This window comes from Epinephelus fuscoguttatus, linkage group LG19 (genome assembly GCF_011397635.1).
Source record: "Epinephelus fuscoguttatus linkage group LG19, E.fuscoguttatus.final_Chr_v1".
NCBI lineage: Eukaryota > Metazoa > Chordata > Actinopteri > Perciformes > Serranidae > Epinephelus > Epinephelus fuscoguttatus.
Genome location: NC_064770.1, coordinates 38,435,617 through 38,445,761, shown reverse-complemented (window position 1 = coordinate 38,445,761; position 10,145 = coordinate 38,435,617).

Sequence of the window (10,145 nt, the reverse complement as noted above, 5' to 3'; positions counted from 1 at the left end):
GAATGTGTTACATGATATTAATAAAGGCTGCACCCACATGTTCCTCTCCTCACCACCTCCTCCAGTAAGTGAGATAAAAACACCAGTATATATGGAGAATCAACAACAGCAGCCTTTACAGCAGCTCTACTGCCCGTTTGTGTGAGGCAACCAGGTCTCACTGTGAAGTCGTCGAAATCTGTCGCTTGGGCGGTGACTTCTGCCGTCAGACACAGACGAAAAAGGTCCTTTCGTGTTGGCAAGTTTAACAGCGCCCACGTCCCTTGAGATTACAAAGCCAAACCCTGTTCTTTTTTCCTAAACCCAACCACGTGTTTGTTGCTGAAGGAAAAAAACATAAATTTGCGATGTTGTACTGATGTAGCGCTTTTGTTTTGAAAGAGACTGTATGCAAACTGTACATTTCCTGTGAGAACAGAAGTGTATTTTAAAAACAGACAATGCATGTAACAGGCTGAAGTTGACACGGCATCCCAGAACGTCAACAACCAACACACCCAGGGTACCTTGCATGGCGACCTAACAAAAGCGCCCATCCTCTGGTTCCCCCCTCGTTTACACTGTTCGCTCTGTCATTACTGTTGCTGTTGTTAAGCGCTGTTTATGAAGTTAGCGCCGTTAGCTGCTAGCTGCCAACTCAGCCACCTCCATGTTGAGAACTGTGTGCAGACAATGTATACACTCTGACTTTCACATGTAGCCCCTTTCAGGGATGTTTTTGTTGGTAAGACCTTAAGGCTGAGACACACCAAACCAGTGCCAGAGAACTAGTGGCAACAAGAGCACCCTGCTCCGTTGCCTCACGTTGCCATGTCTCAGCCAAAAAGTTGCACATGAACACACCAAACCTAAAGCCAACAAGCAGGTGTGTTCTGCACCTGTGTGAGAGGACGTACCCTTCCATACCAGCAGACGGTGGTTGTCTGTAACCATCATTCAAAAAGGGAAACCAGAAGACCATCTTGACACTTGCTAGCCAGCACATTAGCAACACAATCCAGCGTTGAAAGAACAGAACATATTTACCGTGCGCCAGTGAGCAATAAAAACAAGGAAAAGCTAAAGATGCTAAAAGTGATGATTTTGCCTTATGGAACAAGTTTGTTTTGATCTCACTCCCTCTCAGCTTTAGCTCTTTGTTTACTTTCCTCATTTCCATTTCTCTTCTCATGCGCTGAAGTGAGCTGCCAATCAGAGGGACTTCATTCATTGACGGGCTCAACTGTCGCCGACTCAAATTGCTGAATTGCCGAAAAAAAGGCCAACTAGCGTGACAAGGGCCAACGGTGCGAGACACACTGCATCAACGAAGGTGGCAGACACTCATCAGCCCAATTTGGACTGATGGCCGACTGTTGGCTTGTTGTGTCAGTGTGTGTGTGTGTGTGTGTGTGTGTGTGTGTGTGTGTGTTCCACGTTTTTCTCCTCACTGACTTGGTCAATCCATGTGAAATTTGGCACAGTGGTAGAGGGTCATGGGAGGATGCCAATGAAGCAATATTACATCAATTGGCCAAAGGGGGGCGCTATAGCAACCCATTGAAATGCCAAACTTTGAATGGGCATATCTCATGCCCCGTATGTCGTAGAGACATGAAACTTTGCACAGAGATGCCTCTCCTCATGAGGAACACATTTGCCTCAAGAACCCATAACTTCCGCTTATATAGATTTTCCGCCATTTTGAATTTTTTGAAAAACACTTCAAATCGATCTCTTCCTAGGAAGTTTGAGCGATCTGCATGAAACTGGGTGAACATAATCTAGGGGGCAATATCTAAAGTTCTAAGCAGGTCATATACGAAGAGCTGCAAGAATCAGTCCTAAAACCTGAAAATGAGTTAGAAATGTAGCACTCGCAGTTTCCTTGTCTCAGAGTCATTGGGTTTTTGGTTAGATGCCTGAAATAAAATCTGTGGTTAAAACAAGCTGAAGAGACTTTCACGTTTTGTTCTACAACTTAAAATAGATCAGTAAATACCCTGCTCGTTAATTTTGAAGCTTTTATGTGTCTTTAAAAAGGTTGTTGCTAACAAGCGGCTAAACGAGACTACAAAATGTCATCGGGCCGAACACGACTCCAGAGTCTCGTTATAGTAAGGATGTTAAAGGTAATGGCCGCTTTAGAATGAAAATACAGACAGTACTTACTGACCCTCATGCCGACAAGAAGTCCAGTGTAGTTTTTTAATCTACAAACCTCGTTCGGGGTATTAGAGGATAACGGCTAGCCGGAATAACAGCTACACTTGAAGTGCATGGAACCCACGTTTTTGAAAATGTAATAAAACTCCGCTAATGCATTTCAAAAACGTCAGAACGGCTCGTCCGTCGGGGCAGGTTAACTGACCAGAGTGAGAAATGATGCTATAAAAGTGGAGTAAATTGTGTCTTTTCAAGTCAGTTTTGCATGCTGTGGCTTCAGGGCACTTGGATTATGATGGACGAGCTGTTCTGACGTTTTTTGAAATGCATTAGCGGAGTTTTATTACATTTTCAAAACGTGGGTTCCATGCACTTCAAGTGTAGCTGTTATTCCGGCTAGCTAACCCTAACCCCGAACGAGTTTTGTAGATTAAAAAACTACACTGGACTTCTTGTCGGCATGAGGGTCAGTAAGTACTGTCTGTGTTTTCATTCTAAAGTGGCCATTTCCTTTAAGTAATGTGACCGTGGTGTAGCTTGTTTATAGCTTAACGTTAGCTTTTTACTTCTGGCGATTGCACTGAGGCAGTTTGTTTAAGTAGGCTACAGATAATTTCTTCAAAAGAATTGATTTGTATGTGCAACCTGTTCAATTTTCGATTTATGATTTTTATTTTATTGTGAGTTTCAAGTTTCTAATTGAGCTCTTCATTGCAGAATTTCTGGATTGAAAACATTTAAGAAGTGAAAGTAACCCTGAACACTGCAGCGTTAACAGTGTGTTTTAAATCTTTCTGCATTTGTTCTGCAGCATTTTCTCGGAAATCTTTACCAACATAAATATTAATGTTTCCTGTCTGAACTCTTTGAATCTGTTTCACTCTGATAAAACAATCCAGCTTGACTCAGTTTCCAGTGTTTCAGCTCGGTTTCCACTCGGCTGTCAGCTGACTAATGTCTAACATGCTGAACAGGCTCCGTCTGAAGGTGACATCGAGGCGGGCCGCGTCGCTGCGTCTGCCGGTTGCCGTGGTGACGACGGATGCATGACTCCTGCATGACTCCTGCAGTGACGGCTCAGAATCCACGCTGGGTAAACATGGACTCCCCCGAGAGCGGGACAACCGGTAATGACACCACAGAGGAAAAAACAGAGCGGGGCGCAAACACACACGCACGCACATGTATGAAGGATCCCACAGAGGAAACTCAGCAGGGACTGTGGTGCTGCAGTTGTTAACAACTCCAGCAGCATCTCTCCCTCCCCGCTCCTCTTCTCACTTCTATCTATATCTGTCCTCTCTAACCCCTGTCTCCTCATCAGGCCCACAGTATTCTCCCTTATTCAGCCAAAACTGGGCCACAGAGCACAACCCTATCCCAGCTACACACACACACACACACACACACACACCCGTACACTGGCTCACATGGACACATACTCAGAGAGAGTCAATGCTAATTAGCTCTACAAACAGGTCTCAACTTGTGTGTGTGTGTGTCGGGGTGAGAGGGGGGCAGTTAACTAACTAGTGTGTCAGGATTTCTTTTTCTGTCCTCATTTACGGAAATGAAGTTTGCCCCCTGCGTGACCCACATCTCCCGACACACAGAGCGCGAGGCAGAGACATTAAAGAGCCGTATCTTTGAATTCATATATGGGAGACTTCAAACGGGCAGAGCAGGACGGGGGATTGCATCAGAGCGAGGTAACAGAGGGAGACGGAGACATGTGGACGGACAGGACGAGCAAAGAGATGAGTGATGACTAAACTGTACCGGTCAGAGTTGGACTTTTCCTTGTAAGGCCAAATTCAGCGCTCTAAAGTCAGATGGTGCACGGCTCAGTGAATACGTCCCAATGAACCACATCTCCATCCTCTCTCCATATACAGACATGGACATAATACAGCATAGTCTCCCTGACTGCGCTGTGGTGCTGCAGCAGCCACGTTATAAATCCTGTCCCGTATTATGTTACATCTGACAGAGACCTCCACTGCTGATCAAAGACACATTAATGATCCCCCCAGCTATACTGAGTGGTTAATAATTCAAACGTGTATTTAGACAGTGGAATAAAATGACATATGTTCAGATTACAGAGATTTTTTCATAGAAAGATGGAAACCACTAATGGAGGTGAAAGGGGAACACTGGGATTAATCATTTAAAGACACAGTGTGTAGGATTTAGTGGGAGTGGGAATCACCAGAGGACCCACAATGTCATTTCAGACAGACTGACCAACACCGTCATAAAACCATAAAGACACAGGGTCCAAATTCCTCCTCGGTCATTAGTTCAAGGTCCACACAGTTTAATACAGTCAGTGTCATACTTGTGTTTGGCCGTGTTATGAAGCTAGTTTGCCGACTCTGTCAAGTAGCTGTCCGTTAAGGTGGCCTGGCCTACACATGGTGCATGGTGTGCTTCCAAAACACTAGTCTGTGGCAGGGTTTCTGTGAAGTGCTGTAAAGTTAAGTTGATTCAAAACACACATTAAACACACATTAAACATGGCTTAATAGAGACAGTTTCAAACACAAATCAGCTTCACTATAACTCGCAGCATTCACAGACAAACACTTGTCTTTATCTGGACACATTTTCCCCACAAATACAACATGCTAATGTTATTAGCACAAGCCTATGGCATTTTACATTGTATAAATTAGCCTAACAACTAGCAGACTTTTCCTCTACTCATCTGAAGCCAGGGACAACAGCAACATTTAACAAAGGTAACGTTACAAAATTCAGCTCCATTACAGCTCACAAGGTTCACTGACAAAACAACTGTCTTAAGGGCCGTCCACACCAAGAACTATAACTATAAATATAAATATACAGTTTTAAAAATCGTTCTAAACTCAAGTGTTCGGCAGCATCCACACAACAACTATAACGACAACGATAGTGGTGGACGATATCGTTTGGATCACTTTCAGAGCGATTTGATGAACAACAGAAACACTGACAGCCGATCAAAATCCATCTGAAATGACAGGTCGAGACGTTCATCACGTCACGTACCACTAAGAAAGCTCCAGGATTTTTTATATACCCACTTAAAAATGTGCAAATATCCGTAACAATATAGTTTTGTGACATAACTTTAACTTCAGTGATTTTGTTTCGCAAATACTGGGTAAATAACTGCAATAAAATACATTTTGCAGGGGAATACGTCTCCTCTTTTCCCCTCCATTCATAAAATTCAACCTGTGCACTAGAGCTCTGCGTGGGACTGTTTTCTTCAACCCGCTCCTGCCCACTCCCGCTGAATTTCTGACCATTACCGCCCGCAATTTTATTTATTTTTCTACCTTTTATATACTAATCACGCAGTGACTGAGGTTAAGGCAAGCCCGGCGCCAGGATGAAGTTACTGAGCGGGGCAAATCTTTATTATGCAACGTAGGTTCACACAGTGAGTTATAAAGAGTGCACAGCCGTGCGTAATTGTTGCTCGTAATAACAGCTCGTCGCCGGTGAAACACAATAAACTGCACGTCTTCATTCATGTTTGTCTCATGACAGATGGAGCTTACAGACAGACAGGTGGAGCAAGCAGTAAATTGGTTTTCTTTTTCTTTCTCGCAACATACAGCAATAACAGGTCATCAATATCCATTTTATCCATCACTCTGCTCCCCTGCCAACCGCAACGAGCAGTGTGTGTTTGGAGTAACCTAGCAACACAACGATATCGTTCATTGGTGTGGATGCTGCCATTGTTGTCGTTATAGTTAACGTTACAGTTATCTTTCTTGGTGTGGACGGCCCTTTACACTAAACACGTTTTCCCCACAAATATAACATGCTAACGTTATTAGCACAAGCCTATGGCATTTTACATTGTATAAATTAGCCTAGCAGCTAGCAGAGATTTCCTCTGCTCATATGAAGCCAGGATAAATCACACACAAGACTTAAAATGCTATTTTTGTGGAGGCTTTATTGTCTTCACAATTTATTGTTTCTTATCTGTGAAATTAAAGTAAATCAAAGCTTTGTTTCCACTGAGGGAAATGGTTTCAGCTCACAGAGACAGACAGGAGGTCTACGTCACTGTGACGTGTAGTTACATTTCTGGGGAGGTGCACGTCAGGCCATGGTGTAGGGTACAGCATCGATTCAACACAGAAGTATAAAACCCACTTTAGTCACTCACTCTACAGCAGGTTGATTTTAGCGCTGCTCATCATGGACTATGTTGCCATCATTGTTCATTTTAGTCAAAGCATACAGTTTGAAAATGAGGCGCGGCTCCAACTAGAAAACAATGTTTTGATGACCACCTCTTCAAGAAGGTCTCGGTCCGGTTGTTTTGGTGCACACCTGAGTGTGATTGCTGTGTTCACACCTGCCTAAATGAACTGCACTGAGGCGGCAAACGAACTTGAGCTTGATTGAACTGAACCAAACAGAGCAGGTGTGAAAGCACACTAAGCTTCTGTGGAGCACTTGTTTTAATGTCAAACGATGTAAGATTTTACAAAGACAGGGGACCCTGCAAGGTCAATATTTTCAGACTACAACTAGAATCCATTTCCTGTTCTGCTCGTGGTGGAAAATCACACCAAACTCCCTTTAAGAAATACGACATTTTAACAATTCCTTACATGTCCACAGAAACATGTAACTCTAGAAACACGAGGTAAAAGGCGTCACATGTCAACTGTATTCTTGTCAATTTGGCATCAATATAATCCATAAAGAGAAACTATACTTGCGTACATACTTTGCATTTTGGATTTTGTTGCCTCAGCTCAGAGGCAACAAACAAGCTCAGCACAGCCTCTTGTTCACTCCACGACTCCACCAGTTTGTCCTCCTTCTCCACACCCGTTAAAAAGGGAAAACACAGAGAGCAGCTGCTGTTAAACCCTCACAGACTAACGACATCAGCTCCTCAGCGTGTGAGCAGGTCGTCTGATTTGACACCTGGAGTGGAAACATGTCACGGCAGAGCAAACGAGGCTCAGCACTGAAGACAACAGTCGAGGAGAAAAGCCTGAGCTGACCTGGTATTTTTTTTCCTGGGTAAAAGCGAGCCTGAGAAATGCCTGTCTAAATGCCATGGAGCCATCTGGTGCAGCCTAGTTTTATCACGACCACACAGTATTGTATAACTACACACTCCGTATTGTTACACAAGATGCAGCGACTCCTCTGGACTCTCCCTTCTGTTCCTCATTTAGGTTTTAAATATAACATCAACTCATCATCAGTTTCAGGAAGGAAGGATCTTGTTCAGTCGACTGCAGATTTGTTGGTGTCAGACTTTGTAAATGTTTTGATGAAGTCTGAGGCTTTGTGTTTAACCTGAGGATCCTTCAGGTCAAAGGTCACAGATTTGAACCCTGTTACACCTGTTAAGTCCATCAGGTCGTCTCCCCTACCACACTGTGTGTAGGACAGTGGTGGTCAGTGCAGTACTTTTACCTGAGTATTTCACTCAGGTACAGTTTTTTGGGTGGTCGTTATATTTTAGTGGAGAATCTCCGCTTTGTGTATTTTTATACAAACACTCAAATATATTTTTACTACACTGCATCTATCTGACAGCTTTATTTGCTTTACAGATTAAAATGAGACACCACAGGTAAATAGTAATTTTTACACTGTAAAAAAATAACAAACTAAACAAAAGCTGTAAAATTAAAGTAAATTAAAAACAATGTGAAAAACACTTTACACACGTTTTCATTAAAGGTTTTACAGACAGTTTTTTCCTTCACTAAATATAAAAAATAAAATTAGAATTACAGTTAAAATTAGAGTAAGAATTGAAATTAAAATTCCTAGTCTACCTGAGCATCTGAGGAGCTCCACCTCAGTGGACATTTTTTTAGCTGGGCTTTTCCTTAATGGAGCCTCATCATTCATTGTGTCTGTTTTAAGTCCCATCTTTGGCATTTCTAGTTTTGTTTGTATTTATTTGTTATTTTAAATTATTTTTATTTCAAATATTTAGTCCAGTCCAGTTGTTCATTTGTAGCTTTTTTCTTTGCTGTTTTACTTCTGTCCTGTGAAGCACTTTGGGCTGCATGATATAAGAGGTGCTATATAAATAAAGTTTGATTTGATTTGGTTAAATTATTATGAACATACACACAATTCAATTAAGCGATGGTGCTAAAAGTTTAACAGAAAAACAACTGTTATTTTACAGATTTGTTGGTGCATGTGAGTGTTACTGAAGTGGAAATTTGTGAGTCAGAATAGAAGAAAAAAAAAAGATTAGAAAAATGCCCCTTAAAGATATTTATTTTAAAAATTAATACATTTTAGACCAAAAATAAAACACTGCAGGTGAAAACAGGGTAAGAATCTTAACTAATAGATATCACCATGAGACATGAAAGACAATCATTTTTTCGTGTGTTTCCTGGTTTTCACCCAGGGTGAATCTGACCACCCAGCAGTTTATGATGGAGGAAACACATTAATAATAAAGTATTAACAATCCATTACAATGACATCATCAAACCTGTCCATAATACTTGGTCTGTGGAAACTTCAATAACCCCCCATGTGTTAGCTCCTCCCCCCCACAGTGACCCGACCTCATACAGGATCTGATCTGATGTGAATTGAGTGAACGAGTTGTTTGTTGGGTTATTATTGATCTTTGAGTGCTGAGCTTGGATTACTGCTCGGTTAATGGCTGTGGTGCCGATGGAGATATTTAATTTTACTCTTCTCCACATATGGCGCTTTAAACATGTCACTAAGAGGCTGTTGGAGTTTCACTCTGTGTAAAGATGTGATTATCTGAACAGTCAGATATTTTCTCTCATGATTTTTATGCAGCTGTAACATCATCATTTATTTTATACTTTCAGCTGTGCAGTAATCTGTGCAATAATCCAGCTGTGTGATACATTAATACTGCATTTATGCATTATGATTTACGATTTAAATTTTTTTTTGTATGTACTGTACATGTGACACTCTCACTGATCTCATTTATCTGCATTTTAAATTACACCATGGTTAGATATTATAGTTTGTAGCTCATATTTCTACATATTTCTTATATTTTTTAAATAGTATTTTCATATTTTCTCTCAAACACACGAAAAAGTCACTGTTTTTTTACCAAGACATTCTTGCACATCCTGCTGGGATAGTGCCACTAAAAGTCGTTTTTTAACGAGACATTGACGCATTTCCTGCCAGATTAGCACCACGAAAATCCGATGTTTTTTACTAGTCATCGATGCATTTCTTGCGCAGATAGTGCCATGAATAGCAGACACTTTTTAGTGGACATCGCTGTGTTTCCTGTTGGCACAATGACACAAAAAGCCCACGTTTTTTAATGAGACATTGATTCATTTCCTGCCGGGATGGTGACACAAAAAGTAAGAAGAGGATCCACGATACGATATTATCACGAAACTGAAATCAAGAAACCGTATTATTGCAATTTTAAATACGTAGCGATATGCTGAGTATTACAATAAAATACACTGCGATTCATCAGTTTTCAGTCTGTTCTCATCACTGAAACCATTTTGCAGCAGCAGCAAAGTGTATCTAGTGGAATTAAAAAGCAATTGATTATATTATTCTGGTGGGCTATCCTAAAGTTATAAGTAAAACAAAGTAACTTGTATTTGTCATTTTGATCATTTCTAAACTAAAAAATCGATTCTTGGCACTGTGTGACGATATGATATAGCCACACAAAGATATCCAATACTACGCTGTATTGAATTTTCCCCCAACCCCTAACGGGAAGCAGATGATTATTTACGAAGATATCGTTGCACTTCCTGTGGGGATAGTGCGACAAAAACCGGGTACACAATCTTTTCCGATTGAAGTGAAGTGAAGTGTGTTTGTGTTGAAATTAAACCACATGTTTCCAAAGCGTTGTTGAAACATAAAGTGTCAACGTATCCGCTACATAACGACGTACAAATGTAACGTATCTGTGGTTTGCAGAGTGCCAACATTTTTCTGGCGACCGGGTTGCTTTGGTT